Source organism: Schistocerca gregaria, chromosome 9 (genome assembly GCF_023897955.1).
Source record: "Schistocerca gregaria isolate iqSchGreg1 chromosome 9, iqSchGreg1.2, whole genome shotgun sequence".
Taxonomy (NCBI): Eukaryota; Metazoa; Arthropoda; class Insecta; order Orthoptera; family Acrididae; genus Schistocerca; species Schistocerca gregaria.
Window position 1 is genome coordinate 15218386 of NC_064928.1, and position 19142 is coordinate 15237527.

The following is a 19142-nucleotide window of genomic DNA, read 5'->3' on the forward strand; positions in this document are numbered from 1 at the left end:
TACAGAATGCCTCCAGATGTGCATCGGAAACTACTACTGGTCTTCCAGGGATCGATCAAAGCGTAGACTGTTTGAGACATTACTCCTACGTTGGAATGTGCGCATGGTGACTGTTGTTTTCAATCCCGATGCAATTTCTGTGTTTCATCGACACTCTCATAGTCCACAGATTACAGAATGCCTCCAGATGTGCATCGGAAACTACTACTGGTCTTCCAGGGAACGATCAAAGCATAGACTGTTTGAGACATTACTCCCATGGAGGAAAGTGCACATGGTGACTGTTGTATTCTATCCCGATGCAATTTCTGTGTTTCATCAACACTTTTAAGGTCCACAGTTTACAGAATGCTTCCAAATGTGCATCAGAAACTACTACTGGTCTTCCAGGGAACGGTCAAAGCGTAGACTGTTTGAGACATTACTCCCTTGGAGGAATTGCGCATGGTGACTGTTGTATTCAATCCCGATGCAATTTCTGTGTTTCATCAACACTCAGATAGTCCACAGATTACATAATACCTCTAGATTTGCATCGGAAACTACTACTGGTCTTCCAGGGAACGATCAAAGCGTAGACTGTTTGAGACATTACTCCCATGGAGGAAAGTGCGCATGGTGACTGTTGTATTCAATCCCGATGCAATTTCTGTGTTTCATCAACACTCTGATAGTCCACAGATCACAGAATGCCTCCAGATGTGCATCGGAAACTACTACTGGTCTTCCAGGGATCGATCAAATCGTAGACTGTTTGAGACATTACTCACATGGAGGAAAGTGCACATGGTGACTGTTGTATTCAATCCCGATGCAATTTCTGTGTTTCATCAACACTTTGAAGGTCCACAGATTACAGAATGCCTCCGGATGTGCATCGGAAACTATTACTGGTCTTCCAGGGAAAGATCCAAACGTAGACAGTTTGAGACATTACTCCCATGGAGGAAGTGCGCATGGTGAGTTTTGTATTCAATCCCGATGCAATTTCTGTGTTTCATCAACACTCTGATAGTCCACACATTACAGAATGTCAGACGATGTGCATCGGATACTACTACTGGTCTTCCAGGGAACTATAAAGCGTAAACAGTTTGAGACATTACTCCTATGGAATAAAGTGCGCATGGTGACTCTTGTATTCAATCCCGATGCAATTTCCTTGTTTCATCAACACTCTGATAGTCCACAGATTACTGAATGCCTCCAGATGTGCATCGGAAACTACTACTGGTCTTCCTGGGAACCATCAAAGCGTAGACTATTTGAGCCATTACTCCCATGGAGGAAAGTGCGCATGGTGACTGTTGTATTCAATCCCTATGCAATTTCTGTGTTCCATCAAGACTGTCATAGTCCACAGATTACAGAATGCCTCCAGATGTGCATCGGAAACTACTACTGGTCTCCCAGGGAACGATCAAAGCGTAGACTGTTTGAGACATTACTCACATGGAGGAGAGTGCGCATGGTGACTGTTGTATTCAATCCCGATGTAATTTCTGTGTTTCATCAACACTTTGAAGGTCCACAGATTACAGAATGCCTCCAGATGTGCATCGGAAACTACTACTGGTCTTCCAGGGAACGATCAAAGCGTAGACTGTTTGAGACATTATTCCCATGCTGGAAACTGCGCAGGGTGACTGTTGTATTCCATCCCGATGCAATTTCTGTGTTTTATCAACACTTTGAAGGTCCACAGATTATAGAATGATTCAAGATGTGCATCGGAAAATACTACTGGTCTTCCAGGGAACGATCAAAGCGTAGACAGTCTGAGACATTACTCCCTCGGAGGAAAGTGCGCACGGTGACTGTTGTATTCAATCCGGATGCATTTCCTGTGTTTCATCAACACTCTGATAGTCCACAGATTACAGAATGCCTCCAGATGTGCATCGGAAACTACTACTGGTCTTCCAGGGAACGATCAAAACGTAGACTGTTTCTGACATTACTCATATGGAGGAAAGTGCGCATGGTGACTGTTGTATTCGATCCCAATGCAAATTCTGTGTTTCATCAACACTCAGATAGTCCACAGATTACAGAATACCTCCAGATGTGCATCGGAAACTACTACTGGTCTTCCAGGGAACGATCAAACAGTAGACTGTTTGCGACATTACTCCCACGGAGGAATGTGGTCATGGTGACCGTAGTATTCAATTCCGATGCAATTTCTGTGTTTCATCAACACTCTGATAGTCCACAGATTACAGAATGCCTCCAGATGTGCATCGGAAACTACTACCCGTCTTCCAGAATACGATCAAAGCGTAAACTGTTTGAGCCAGTACACAAATGGAGGAAGGTGCGCATGGTGACTGTTGTATTCAATCCCGATGCAATTTCTGTGTGTCATCAAGACTCTGATAGTGCACAGATTACAGAATGCCTCTAGATGTGCTTCGGACACTACTACTGGTCTTCCAAGGAACGATCAAAGCGTAAACTGTTTGAGACATTACAACCATGGAGGAAAGTGCGCATGGTGACTGTTGTATTCAATCCCAATGCAATATCAGTGTTTCATCAACACTCTGATAGTCCACAGATTACAGAATGCCTCCAGATGTGCATCGGAAACTACTACTGGTCTTCCCGGGAACCATCAAAGCGTAGACTTATTGAGACATTACTCCCATTGAGGAAAGTGCGCATGGTGACTGTTGTATTCAATCCCGATGCAATTTCTGTGTTTCATCAAGACTCTGATAGTCCACAGATTACAGAATGCCTCCAGATGTGCAGCGGAAACTACTACTGGTCTTCCAGGGAACGATCAAGGCGTAGACTGTTTGAGACATTACTCACTTGGAGGATAGTGCGCATGGTGACTGTTGTATTCAATCCCGATGCAATTTCTGTGTTTCATCAACACTCAGATAGTCCACAGATTACATAATACCTCTAGATTTGCATCGGAAACTACTACTGGTCTTCCAGGGAACGATCAAAGCGTAGACTGTTTGAGACATTACTCACATGGAGGAAAGTGCGCATGGTGACTGTTGTATTCAATCCCGATGCAATTTCTGTGTTTCATCAACACTCTGATAGTCCACAGATCACAGAATGCCTCCAGATGTGCATCGGAAACTACTACTGGTCTTCCAGGGATCGATCAAATCGTAGACTGTTTGAGACATTACTCACATGGAGGAAAGTGCACATGGTGACTGTTGTATTCAATCCCGATGCAATTTCTGTGTTTCATCAACACTTTGAAGGTCCACAGATTACAGAATGCCTCCGGATGTGCATCGGAAACTATTACTGGTCTTCCAGGGAAAGATCCAAACGTAGACAGTTTGAGACATTACTCCCATGGAGGAAGTGCGCATGGTGAGTTTTGTATTCAATCCCGATGCAATTTCTGTGTTTCATCAACACTCTGATAGTCCACACTTTACAGAATGTCAGACGATGTGCATCGGATACTACTACTGGTCTTCCAGGGAACTATAAAGCGTAAACTGTTTGAGAAATTACTCCTATGGAATAAAGTGCGCATGGTGACTCTTGTATTCAATCCCGATGCAATTTCCTTGTTTCATCAACACTCTGATAGTCCACAGATTACTGAATGCCTCCAGATGTGCATCGGAAACTACTACTGGTCTTCCTGGGAACCATCAAAGCGTAGACTATTTGAGCCATTACTCCCATGGAGGAAAGTGCGCATGGTGACTGTTGTATTCAATCCCTATGCAATTTCTGTGTTCCATCAAGACTGTCATAGTCCACAGATTACAGAATGCCTCCAGATGTGCATCGGAAACTACTACTGGTCTCCCAGGGAACGATCAAAGCGTAGACTGTTTGAGACATTACTCACATGGAGGAGAGTGCGCATGGTGACTGTTGTATTCAATCCCGATGTAATTTCTGTGTTTCATCAACACTTTGAAGGTCCACAGATTACAAATTGCCTCCAGATGTGCATCGGAAACTACTACTGGTCTTCCAGGGAACGATCAAAGCGTAGACTGTTTGAGACATTACTCCCATGTAGGAAACTGCGCAGGGTGACTGTTGTATTCCATCCCGATGCAATTTCTGTGTTTTATCAACACTTTGAAGGTCCACAGATTACAGAATGATTCAAGATGTGCATCGGAAACTACTACTGGTCTTCCAGGGAACGATCAAAGCATAGACAGTCTGAGACATTACTCCCTCGGAGGAAAGTGCGCACGGTGACTGTTGTATTCAATCCCGATGCATTTTCTGTGTTTCATCAACACTCTGATAGTCCACAGATTACACAATGCCTCCAGATGTGCATCGGAAACTACTACTGGTCTTCCAGGGAACGATCAAAACGTAGACTGTTTCTGACATTACTCATATGGAGGAAAGTGCGCATGGTGACTGTTGTATTCGATCCCAATGCAATTTCTGTGTTTCATCAACACTCAGATAGTCCACAGATTACAGAATACCTCCAGATGTGCATCGGAAACTACTACTGGTCTTCCAGGGAACGATCAAACAGTAGACTGTTTGCGACATTACTCCCACGGAGGAATGTGGTCATGGTGACCGTAGTATTCAATTCCGATGCAATTTCTGTGTTTCATCAACACTCTGATAGTCCACAGATTACAGAATGCCTCCAGATGTGCATCGGAAACTACTACCCGTCTTCCAGAATACGATCAAAGCGTAAACTGTTTGAGCCAGTACACAAATGGAGGAAAGTGCGCATGGTGACTGTTGTATTCAATCCCGATGCAATTTCTGTGTGTCATCAAGACTCTGATAGTGCACAGATTACAGAATGCCTCTAGATGTGCTTCGGACACTACTACTGGTCTTCCAAGGAACGATCAAAGCGTAAACTGTTTGAGACATTACAACCATGGAGGAAAGTGCGCATGGTGACTGTTGTATTCAATCCCAATGCAATATCAGTGTTTCATCAACACTCTGATAGTCCACAGATTACAGAATGCCTCCAGATGTGCATCGGAAACTACTACTGGTCTTCCCGGGAACCATCAAAGCGTAGACTTATTGAGACATTACTCCCATTGAGGAAAGTGCGCATGGTGACTGTTGTATTCAATCCCGATGCAATTTCTGTGTTTCATCAAGACTCTGATAGTCCACAGATTACAGAATGCCTCCAGATGTGCATCGGAAACTACTACTGGTCTTCCAGGGAACGATCAAGGCGTAGACTGTTTGAGACATTACTCACTTGGAGGATAGTGCGCATGGTGACTGTTGTATTCCATACCGAAGCAATTTCTGTGTTTCATCAAAAGTTTGAAGGTCCACAGATTACAGAATGCCTCCAGATGTGCATCGGAAACTTCAACTGGTCTTCCAGGGAACGATCAAAGCGTATGCTGTTTTAGACTATACTCCCATGGAGGAATGTTCGCATGGTGACTGTTGTATTCAATCCCGATGCAATTTCTGTGATTCATCAACACCCTGATAGTCCACAGATTACAGAATGCCTCCAGATGTGAATCGGAAACTACCACTGGTCTTCCAGGGATCCATCAAAGCGTAGACTGTTTCAAACTTTACTCCGATGGAGGAATTGCGCATGGTGACTGTTGTATTCGATCCCGATGCAATTTCTGTGTTTCATCAACACTCAGATAGTCCACAGATTACATAATACCTCCAGATTTGCATCGGAAACTATTACTGGTCTTCCAGGGTAAGATCGAGGCGTAGACAGTTTGTGACATTACTCCAATGGAGGAAAGTGCTCATGGTGACTATTGTATTCAATCCCGATGCAATTTCTGTGTTTCATCAACACTCTGATAGTCCACAGATTACAGAATGCCTCCAGATGTGCATCTGAAACTACTACTGGTCTTCCAGGGAACGATCAAATCGTAGACTGATTAAGACATTACTCACATGGAGGAAAGTGCACATGGTGACTGATGTATTCAGTACCGAAGCAATTTCTGTGTTTCATCAAAAGTTTGAAAGTCCGCAGATTACAGAATGCCTCCAGATGAGCATCGGAAACTACTACTGGTCATCCAGGGAAGGATCAAAACGTAGACAGTTTGAGACATTACTCCCATTTAGCAAAGTGCGCATGGTGACTGATGTATTCCATACCGAAGCAATTTCTGTGTTTCATCAAAAGTTTGAAGGTCCACAGATTACAGAATGCCTCCAGATGTGCATCGGAAACTACTACTGGTCTTCCAGGGAACGATCAAAGCGTATGCTGTTTTAGACTATACTCCCATGGAGGAAAGTGCGCATGGTGACTGTTGTATTCAATCACGATGCAATTTCTGTGTTTCATCAACACTCTGATAGTCCACAGATTACAGAATGCCTCCAGATGTGTATCGGAAACTACAACTGGTCTTCCAGGGAACGATCAAAGCGTAGACTGTTTGAGACATTATTCCCATGGAGAAAAGCCTGCATGGTGCCTGTTGAATACAATCCCGATGCATTTTCTGTGTTTCATCAACACTCCGATAGACTACAGATTACAAAATGCCTCCAGATGTGCATCGGAAACTAATACTGGTCTTCCAGGGAACGATCAAAGCGTAGACTGTTTGAGACATTACTCTCATGGAGGAAAGTGCGTATGGTGACCGTTGTATTGAATCCCGATGCAACTTCTGTGTTTTATCACCCCTTTGAAGGTCCACTGTTTACAGAATGCCTCAAGATGTGCATCAGAAACTACTACTGGTCTTCCAGTGAACGATCAAAGCGTAGTCTGTTTGAGACATTACTCCCATGGAGGAATGTGCGCATGGTGACTGTATTATTCAATCCCGATGCAATTTCTGTGTTTCATCAACACTCTGACAGTCCACAGATTACAGATTGCCTCCAGATGTGAATCGGAAAATACTACTGGTCTTCCAGGGATCCATCAAAGCGTAGACTGTTTGAGACATTACTCCCATGGAGGAATTGCGCATCATGACTGTTGTATTCAATCCCGATGCAATTTCTGTGTTTCATCAACACTCAGATAGTCCACAGATTACATAATACCTCGAGATTTGCATCGGAAACTACTACTGGTCTTCCAGGGAACGATCAAAGCGTAGACTGTTCGAGACATTACTCCCATGGAGGAAAGTGCGCATGGTGACTGTTGTATTCAATCCCGATGCAATTTCTGTGTTTCATCAACACTCTGATAGACCACAGATTACAGAATGCCTCCAGATGTGCATCGGAAACTAATACTGGTCTTCCAGGGATCGATCAAATCGTAGACTGTTTTAGACATTACTCACATGGAGGAAAGTGCACATGGTGACTGTTGTATTCAATCCCGATGCAATTTCTGTGTTTCATCAACACTTTGAAGGTCCACAGATTACAGAATGCCTCCAGATGTGCATCGGAAACCATTACTGGTCTTCCAGGGAAATATCCAAGCGTAGACAGTTTGAGACATTACTCCCATGGAGGAAAGTGCGCATGGTGACTATTGTATTCAATCCCGATGCAATTTCTGTGTTTCATCAAAACTCTGATAGTCCACAGATTACAGAATGCCTCCAGATGTGCATCAGAAACTACTACTGGTCTTCCAGATAACGATCAAATCGTAGACTGATTGAGACATTACTCACATTGAGGAAAGTGCGCATGGTGACTGACGTATTCCTTACCGAAGCAATTTCTGTGTTTCATAAAAAGTTTGAAGGTCCACAGATTACAGAATGCCTCCAGATGAGCATCGGAAACTACTACTGGTCTTCCAATGAACGATCAAAATGTAGACAGTTTGACACATTACTCCCATGGATGAAAGTGCGCATGGTGACTGATGTATTCCATACCGAAGCAATTTCTGTGTTTCATCAAAAGTTTGAAGGTCCACAGAATACAGAATGCCTCCAGATGTGCATCGGAAACTACTACTGGTCTTCCAGGGATCGATCAAAGCGTAGACTGTTTGAGACATTACTCCTATGTTGGAATGTGCGCATGGTGACTGTTGTTTTCAATCCCGATGCAATTTCTGTGTTTCATCGACACTCTCATAGTCCACAGATTACAGAATGCCTCCAGATGTGCATCGGAAACTACTACTGGTCTTCCAGGGAACGATCAAAGCAAAGACTGGTTGAGACATTACTCCCATGGAGGAAAGTGCGCATGGTGACTGTTGTATTCAATCCCGATACAATTTCTGTGTTTCATCAACACTTTGAAGGTCCACAGTTTACAGAATGCTTCCAGATGTGCATCAGAAACTACTACTGGTCTTCCAGGGAACGGTCAAAGCGTAGACTGTATGAGACATTACTCCCTTGGAGAAATTGCGCATGGTGACTGTTGTATTCAATCCCGATGCAATTTCTGTGTTTCATCAACACTCAGATAGTCCACAGATTACATAATACCTCTAGATTTGCATCGGAAACTACTACTGGTCTTCCAGGGAACGATCAAAGCGTAGACTGTTTGAGACATTAGTCCCATGGAGGAAAGTGCGCATGGTGACTGTTGTATTCAATCCCGATGCAATTTCTGTGTTTCATCAACACTCTGATAGTCCACAGATTACAGAATGCCTCCAGATGTGCATCGGAAACTACTACTGGTCTTCCAGGGATCGATCAAATCGTAGATTGTTTGAGACATTACTCACATGGAGGAAAGTGCACATGGTGACTGTTGTATTCAATCCCGATGCAATTTCTGTGTTTCATCAACACTTTGAAGGTCCACAGATTACAGAATGCCTCCGGATGTGCATCGGAAACTATTACAGGTCTTCCAGGGAAAGATCCAAACGTAGACACTTTGAGACATTACTCCCATGGAGGAAAGTGCGCATGGTGACTGTTGTATTCAATCCCGATGCAATTTCTGTGTTTCATCAACACTCTGATAGACCACAGATTACAGAATGCCTCCAGATGTGCATCGGAAACTAATACTGGTCTTCCAGGGATCGATCAAATCGTAGACTGTTTGAGACATTACTCACATGGAGGAAAGTGCACATGGTGACTGTTGTATTCAATCCCGATGCAATTTCTGTGTTTCATCAACACTTTGAAAGTCCACAGATTACAGAATGCCTCCAGATGTGCATCGGAAACCATTACTGGTCTTCCAGGGAAATATCCAAGCGTAGACAGTTTGAGACATTACTCCCATGGAGGAAAGTGCACATGGTGACTATTGTATTCAATCCCGATGCAATTTCTGTGTTTCATCAACACTCTGATAGTCCACAGATTACAGAATGCCTCCAGATGTGCATCGGAAACTACTACTGGTCTTCCAGGGATCGATCAAAGCGTAGACTGTTTGAGACAATACTCCTATGTTGGAATGTGCGCATGGTGACTGATGTATTCCTTACCGAAGCAATTTCTGTGTTTCAAAAAAAGTTTGAAGGTCCACAGATTACAGAATGCCTCCAGATGAGCATCGGAAACTACTACTGGTCTTCCAATGAACGATCAAAATGTAGACAGTTTGACACATTACTCCCATGGAGGAAAGTGCGCATGGTGACTGATGTATTCCATACCGAAGCAATTTCTGTGTTTCATCAACACTCAGATAGTTTACAGATTACATAATACCTCTAGATTTGCATCGGAAACTACTACTGGTCTTCCAGGGAACGATCAAAGCGTAGACTGTTTGAGACATTACTCCCATGGAGGAAAGTGCGCATGGTGACTGTTGTATTCAATCCCGATGCAATTTCTGTGTTTCACCAACACTCTGATAGTCCACAGATTACAGCATGCCTCCAGATGTGCATCGGAAACTACTACTGGTCTTCCAGGGATCGATCAAATCGTAGACTGATGAGACATTACTCACATGGAGGAAAGTGCACATGGTGACTGTTGTATTCAATCCCGATGCAATTTCTGTGTTTCATCAACACTCTGACAGTCCACGGATTACAGAATGCCTCCAGATGTGAATCGGAAACTACTACTGGTCTTCCAGGGATCCATCAAAGCGTAGGCTGTTTGAGACATTACTCCCATGGAGGAATTGCGCCTGGGGACTGTTGTAATCAATCCCGATGCAATTTCTGTGTTTCATCAACACTCAGATAGTACACAGATTACATAATACCTCCAGATTTGCATCGGAAACTATTACTGGTCTTCCAGGGAACGATCAAAGCGTAGACTGTTTGAGACATTACTCCCTTGGAGGAAAGTGCGCATGGTGACTGTTGTATTCAATCCCGATGCAAGTTCTGTGTTTCATCAACACTCTGATAGTCCACAGATTACAGAATGCCTCCAGATGTGCATCGGAAACTACTACTGGTCTTCCAGGGATCGATCAAATCGTAGACTGTTTGAGACATTACTCACATGGAGGAAAGTGCACATGGTGACTGTTGTATTCAATCCCGATGCAATTTCTGTGTTTCATCAACACTTTGAAGGTCCACAGATTACAGAATGCCTCCAGATGTGCATCGGAAACTATTACTGGTCTAACAGGGAAAGATCGAAGCGTAGACAGTTTGAGACATTACTCCCATGGAGGAAAGTGCGCATGGTGACTATTGTATTCAATCCCGATGCAATTTCTGTGTTTCATCAACACTCCGATAGTCCACAGATTACAGAATGCCTCCAGATGTGAATCGGAAACTACCACTGGTCTTCCAGGGATCCATCAAAGCGTAGACTGTTTCAAACTTTACTCCGATGGAGGAATTGCGCATGGTGACTGTTGTATTCAATCCCGATGCAATTTCTGTGTTTCATCAGCACTCAGATAGTCCACAGATTACATAATACCTCCAGATTTGCATCGGAAACTATTACTGGTCTAACAGGGTAAGATCGAGGCGTAGACAGTTTGTGACATTACTCCAATGGAGGAAAGTGCGCATGGTGACTATTGTATTCAATCCCGATGCAATTTCTGTGTTACATCAACACTCTGATAGTCCACAGATTACAGAATGCCTCCAGATGTGCATCTGAAACTACTACTGGTCTTCCAGGGAACAATCAAATCATAGACTGATTAAGACATTACTCACATAGAGGAAAGTGCACATGGTGACTGATGTATTCAGTACCGAAGCAATTTCTGTGTTTCATCAAAAGTTTGAAAGTCCGCAGATTACAGAATGCCTCCAGATGAGCATCGGAAACTACTACTGGTCATCCAGGGAACGATCAAAACGTAGACAGTTTGAGACATTACTCCCATTTAGCAAAGTGCGCATGGTGACTGATGTATTCCATACCGAAGCAATTTCTGTGTTTCATCAAAAGTTTGAAGGTCCACAGATTACAGAATGCCTCCAGATGTGCATCAGAAACTACTACTGCTCTTCCAGGGAACGATCAAAGCGTATGCTGTTTTAGACTATACTCCCATGGAGGAAAGTGCGCATGGTGACTGTTGTATTCAATCACGATGCAATTTCTGTGTTTCATCAACACTCTGATAGTCCACAGATTACAGAATGCCTCCAGATGTGTATCGGAAACTACAACTGGTCTTCCAGGGAACGATCAAAGCGTAGACTGTTTGAGACATTATTCCCATGGAGAAAAGCCTGCATGGTGCCTGTTGAATACAATCCCGATGCATTTTCTGTGTTTCATCAACACTCCGATAGACTACAGATTACAAAATGCCTCCAGATGTGCATCGGAAACTAATACAGGTCTTCCAGGGAACGATCAAAGCGTAGACTGTTTGAGACATTACTCTCATGGAGGAAAGTGCGTATGGTGACCGTTGTATTGAATCCCGATGCAACTTCTGTGTTTTATCACCCCTTTGAAGGTCCACTGTTTACAGAATGCCTCAAGATGTGCATCAGAAACTACTACTGGTCTTTCAGTGAACGATCAAAGCGTAGTCTGTTTGAGACATTACTCCCATGGAGGAATGTGCGCATGGTGACTGTAGTATTCAATCCCGATGCAATTTCTGTGTTTCATCAACACTCTGATAGTCCACAGATTACAGAATGCCTCCAGATGTGCATCTAAAACTACTACTGGTCTTCCAGGGAACGATCAAATCGTAAACTGTTTGAGACATTACACCCATGGAGGAAAGTGCGCGTGGTGACTGTTGTATTTAATCCCGATGCAATTTCGGGGTTTCATCAAGACTCTCATAGTCCACTGATTACAGAATGCCTCCAGATGTGCATCGGAAACTACTACTTGTCTTCCAGGGAACGATCAAAGCGTAAACTGTATGAGACATTACAACCATGGAGGAAAGTGCGTATGGTGACCGTTGTATTGAATCCCGATGCAACTTCTGTGTTTTATCACCCCTTTGAAGGTCCACTGTTTACAGAATGACTCAAGATGTGCATCAGAAACTACTACTGGTCTTCCAGTGAACGATCAAAGCGTAGTCTGTTTGAGACATTACTCCCATGGAGGAATGTGCGCATGGTGACTGTAGTATTCAATCCCGATGCAATTTCTGTGTTTCATCAACACTCTGACAGTCCACAGATTACAAAATTCCTCCAGATGTGCATCGAAAAATACTACTGGTCTTCCAGGGATCCATCAAAGCGTAGACTGTTTGAGACATTACTCCCATGGAGGAATTGCGCATCATGACTGTTGTATTCAATCCCGATGCAATTTCTGTGTTTCATCAACACTCAGATAGTCCACAGATTACATAATACCTCGAGTTTTGCATCGGAAACTACTACTGGTCTTCCAGGGAACGATCAAATCGTAGACTGTTCGAGACATTACTCCCATGGAGGAAAGTGCGCATGGTGACTGTTGTATTCAATCCCGATGCAATTTCTGTGTTTCATCAACACTCTGATAGACCACAGATTACAGAATGCCTCCAGATGTGCATCGGAAACTAATACTGGTCTTCCAGGGATCGATCAAATCGTAGACTGTTTGAGACACTACTCACATGGAGGAAAGTGCACATGGTGACTGTTGTATTCAATCCCGATGCAATTTCTGTGTTTCATCAACACTTTGAAGGTCCACAGATTACAGAATGCCTCCAGATGTGCATCGGAAACCATTACTGGTCTTCCAGGGAAATATCCAAGCGTAGACAGTTTGAGACATTACTCCCATGGAGGAAAGTGCGCATGGTGACTATTGTATTCAATCCCGATGCAATTTCTGTTTTTCATCAACACTCTGATAGTCCACAGATTACAGAATGCCTCCAGATGTGCATCAGAAACTACTACTGGTCTTCCAGATAACGATCAAATCGTAGACTGAATGAGACATTACTCACATTGAGGAAAGTGCGCATGGTGACTGATGTATTCCTTACCGAAGCAATTTCTGTGTTTCATAAAAAGTTTGAAGGTCCACAGATTACAGAATGCCTCCAGATGAGCATCGGAAACTACTACTGGTCTTCCAATGAACGATCAAAATGTAGACAGTTTGACACATTACTCCCATGGAGGAAAGTGCGCATGGTGACTGATGTATTCCATACCGAAGCAATTTCTGTGTTTCATCAAAAGTTTGAAGGTCCACAGAATACAGAATGCCTCCAGATGTGCATCGGAAACTACTACTGGTCTTCCAGGGATCGATCAAAGCGTAGACTGTTTGAGACATTACTCCTATGTTGGAATGTGCGCATGGTGACTGTTGTTTTCAATCCCGATGCAATTTCTGTGTTTCATCGACACTCTCATAGTCCACAGATTACAGAATGCCTCCAGATGTGCATCGGAAACTACTACTGGTCTTCCAGGGAACGATCAAAGCAAAGACTGTTTGAGAAATTACTCCCATGGAGGAAAGTGCGCATGGTGACTGTTGTATTCAATCACGATGCAAGTTCTGTGTTTTATCAACACTTTGAAGGTCCACAGCTTACAGAATGCCTCCAGATGTACATCGGAAACTACTACTGGTCTTCCAGGGAACGATTAAAGCGTAGACTGTATGAGACATTACTCCCATGGAGGAAAGTGCACATGGTGACTGTTGTATTCTATCCCGATGCAATTTCTGTGTTTCATCACCCCTTTGAAGGACCACAGTTTACAGAATGCCTCAAGATGTGCATCAGAAACTACTACTGGTCTTCCAGGGAACGATCAAAGCAAAGACTGTTTGAGACATTACTCACATGGAGGAAAGTGCGCATGGTGACTGTTGTATTCAATCCCGATACAATTTCTGTGTTTCATCAACACTTTGAAGGTCCACAGTTTACAGAATGCTTCCAGATGTGCATCAGAAACTACTACTGGTCTTCCAGGGAACGGTCAAAGCGTAGACTGTTTGAGACATTACTCCCTTGGATGAATTGCGCATGGTGACTGTTGTATTCAATCCCGATGCAATTTCTGTGTTTCATCAACACTCAGATAGTCCACAGATTACATAATACCTCTAGATTTGCATCGGAAACTACTACTGGTCTTCCAGGGAACGATCAAAGCGTATGCTGTTTTAGACTATACTCCCATGTAGGAAAGTGCGCATGGTGACTGTTGTATTCAATCACGATGCAATTTCTGTGTTTCATCAACACTCTGATAGTCCACAGATTACAGAATGCCTCCAGATGTGTATCGGAAACTACAACTGGTCTTCCAGGGAACGATCAAAGCGTAGACTGTTTGAGACATTATTCCCATGGAGAAAAGCCTGCATGGTGCCTGTTGAATACAATCCCGATGCATTTTCTGTGTTTCATCAACACTCCGATAGACTACAGATTACAAAATGCCTCCAGATTTGCATCGGAAACTAATACAGGTCTTCCAGGGAACGATCAAAGCGTAGACTGTTTGAGACATTACTCTCATGGAGGAAAGTGCGTATGGTGACCGTTGTATTGAATCCCGATGCAACTTCTGTGTTTTATCACCCCTTTGAAGGTCCACTGTTTACAGAATGCCTCAAGATGTGCATCAGAAACTACTACTGGTCTTTCAGTGAACGATCAAAGCGTAGTCTGTTTGAGACATTACTCCCATGGAGGAATGTGCGCATGGTGACTGTAGTATTCAATCCCGATGCAATTTCTGTGTTTCATCAACACCCTGACAGTCCACAGATTACAGATTGCCTCCAGATGTGAATCGGAAAATACTACTGGTCTTCCAGGGATCCATCAAAGCGTAGACTGTTTGAGACATTACTCCTATGTTGGAATGTGCGCATGGTGACTGTTGTTTTCAATCCCGATGCAATTTCTGTGTTTCATCGACACTCTCATAGTCCACAGATTACAGAATGCCTCCAGATGTGCATCGGAAACTACTACTGGTCTTCCAGGGAAGGATCAAAGCAAAGACTGTTTGAGAAATTACTCCCATGGAGGAAAGTGCGCATGGTGACTGTTGTATTCAATCACGATGCAAGTTCTGTGTTTTATCAACACTTTGAAGGTCCACAGCTTACAGAATGCCTCCAGATGTACATCGGAAACTACTACTGGTCTTCCAGGGAACGATTAAAGCGTAGACTGTATGAGACATTACTCCCATGGAGGAAAGTGCACATGGTGACTGTTGTATTCTTTCCCGATGCAATTTCTGTGTTTCATCACCCCTTTGAAGGACCACAGTTTACAGAATGCCTCAAGATGTGCATCAGAAACTACTACTGGTCTTCCAGGGAACGATCAAAGCAAAGACTGTTTGAGACATTACTCCCATGGAGGAAAGTGCGCATGGTGACTGTTGTATTCAATCCCGATACAATTTCTGTGTTTCATCAACACTTTGAAGGTCCACAGTTTACAGAATGCTTCCAGATGTGCATCAGAAACTACTACTGGTCTTCCAGGGAACGGTCAAAGCGTAGACTGTTTGAGACATTACTCCCTTGGAGGAATTGCGCATGGTGACTGTTGTATTCAATCCCGATGCAAATTCTGTGTTTCATCAACACTCAGATAGTCCACAGATTACATAATACCTCTAGATTTGCATCGGAAACTACTACTGGTCTTCCAGGGAACGATCAAAGCGTATGCTGTTTTAGACTATACTCCCATGGAGGAAAGTGCGCATGGTGACTGTTGTATTCAATCTCGATGCAATTTCTGTGTTTCATCAACACTCTGATAGTCCACAGATTACAGAATGCCTCCAGATGTGTATCGGAAACTACAACTGGTCTTCCAGGTAACGATCAAAGCGTAGACTGTTTGAGACATTATTCCCATGGAGAAAAGCCTGCATGGTGCCTGTTGAATACAATCCCGATGCATTTTCTATGTTTCATCAACACTCCGATAGACTACAGATTACAAAATGCCTCCAGATTTGCATCGGAAACTAATACAGGTCTTCCAGGGAACGATCAAAGCGTAGACTGTTTGAGACATTACTCTCATGGAGGAAAGTGCGTATGGTGACCGTTGTATTGAATCCCGATGCAACTTCTGTGTTTTATCACCCCTTTGATGGTCCACTGTTTACAGAATGCCTCAAGATGTGCATCAGAAACTACTACTGGTCTTTCAGTGAACGATCAAAGCGTAGTCTGTTTGAGACATTACTCCCATGGAGGAATGTGCGCATGGTGACTGTAGTATTCAATCCCGATGCAATTTCTGTGTTTCATCAACACTCTGATAGTCCACAGATTACAGAATGCCTCCAGATGTGCATCTGAAACTACTACTGGTCTTCCAGGGAACGATCAAATCGTAGACTGATTAAGACATTACTCACATGGAGGAAAGTGCACATGGTGACTGATGTATTCAGTACCGAAGCAATTTCTGTGTTTCATCAAAAGTTTGAAAGTCCGCAGATTACAGAATGCCTCCAGATGAGCATCGGAAACTACTACTGGTCATCCAGGGAACGATCAAAACGTAGACAGTTTGAGACATTACTCCCATTTAGCAAAGTGCGCATGGTGACTGATGAATTCCATACCGAAGCAATCTCTGAGTTTCATCAAAAGTTTGAAGGTCCACAGATTACAGAATGCCTCCAGATGTGCATCGGAAACTACTACTGGTCTTCCAGGGAGCGATAAAAGCGTATGCTGTTTTAGACTATACTCCCATGGAGGAAAGTGCGCATGGTGACTGTTGTATTCAATCACGATGCAATTTCTGTGTTTCATCAACACTCTGATAGTCCACAGATTACAGAATGCCTCCAGATGTGTATCGGAAACTACAACTGGTCTTCCAGGGAACGATCAAAGCATAGACTGTTTGAGACATTGTTCCCATGGAGAAAAGCCTGCATGGTGCCTGTTGAATACAATCCCGATGCATTTTCTGTGTTTCATCAACACTCCGATAGACTACAGATTACAAAATGCCTCCAGATGTGCATCGGAAACTAATACAGGTCTTCCAGGGAACGATCAAAGCGTAGACTGTTTGAGACATTACTCTCATGGAGGAAAGTGCGTATGGTGACCGTTGTACTGAATCCCGATGCAACTTCTGTGTTTTATCACCCCTTTGAAGGTCCACTGTTTACAGAATGCCTCAAGATGTGCATCAGAAACTACTACTGGTCTTCCAGTGAACGATCAAAGCGTAGTCTGTTTGAGACATTACTCCCATGGAGGAATGTGCGCATGGTGACTGTAGTATTCAATCCCGATGCAATTTCTGTGTTTCGTCAACACTCTGACAGTCCACAGATTACAGATTGCCTCCAGATGTGAATCGGAAAATACTACTGGTCTTCCAGGGATCCATCAAAGCGTAGACTGTTTGAGACATTACTCCCATGGAGGAATTGCGCATCATGACTGTTGTATTCAATCCCGATGCAATTTCTGTGTTTCATCAACACTCAGATAGTCCACAGATTACATAATACCTCGAGATTTGCATCGGAAACTACTACTGGTCTTCCAGGGAACGATCAAAGCGTAGACTGTTCGAGACATTACTCCCACGGAGGAAAGTGCGCATGGTGACTGTTGTATTCAATCCCGATGCAATTTCTGTGTTTCATCAACACTCTGATAGACCACAGATTACAGAATGCCTCCAGATGTGCATCGGAAACTAATACTGGTCTTCCAGGGATCGATCAAATCGTAGACTGTTTGAGACATTACTCACATGGAGGAATGTGCACATGGTGACTGTTGTATTCAATCCCGATGCAATTTCTGTGTTTCATCAACACTTTGAAGGTCCACAGATTACAGAATGCCTCCAGATGTGCATCGGAAACCATTACTGGTCTTCCAGGGAAATATCCAAGCGTAGACAGTTTGAGACATTACTCCCATGGAGGAAAGTGCGCATGGTGACTATTGTATTCAATCCCGATGCAATTTCTGTGTTTCATCAACACTCTGATAGTCCACAGATTACAGAATGCCTCCAGATGTGCATCAGAAACTACTACTGGTCTTCCAGATAACGATCAAATCGTAGACTGATTGAGACATTACTCACATTGAGGAAAGTGCGCATGGTGACTGATGTATTCCTTACCGAAGCAATTTCTGTGTTTCATAAAAAGTTTGAAGGTCCACAGATTACAGAATGCCTCCAGATGAGCATCGGAAACTACTACTGGTCTTCCAATGAACGATCAAAATGTAGACAGTTTGACACATTACTCCCATGGAGGAAAGTGCGCATGGTGACTGATGTATTCCATACCGAAGCAATTTCTGTGTTTCATCAAAAGTTTGAAGGTCCACAGAATACAGAATGCCTCCAGATGTGCATCGGAAACTACTACTGGTCTTCCAGGGATCGATCAAAGCGTAGACTGTTTGAGACATTACTCCTATGTTGGAATGTGCGCATGGTGACTGTTGTTTTCAATCCCGATGCAATTTCTGTGTTTCATCGACACTCTCATAGTCCACAGATTACAGAATGCCTCCAGATGTGCATCGGAAACTACTACTGGTCTTCCAGGGAACGATTAAAGCGTAGACTGTATGAAACATTACTCCCATGGAGGAAAGTGCACATGGTGACTGTTGTATTCTATCTCGATGCAATTTCTGTGTTTCATCACCCCTTTGAAGGACCACAGTTTACAGAATGCCTCAAGATGTGCATCAGAAACTACTACTGGTCTTCCAGGGAACGATCAAAGCAAAGACTGTTTGAGACATTACTCCCATGGAGGAAAGTGCGCATGGTGACTGTTGTATTCAATCCCGATACAATTTCTGTGTTTCATCAACACTTTGAAGGTCCACAGTTTACAG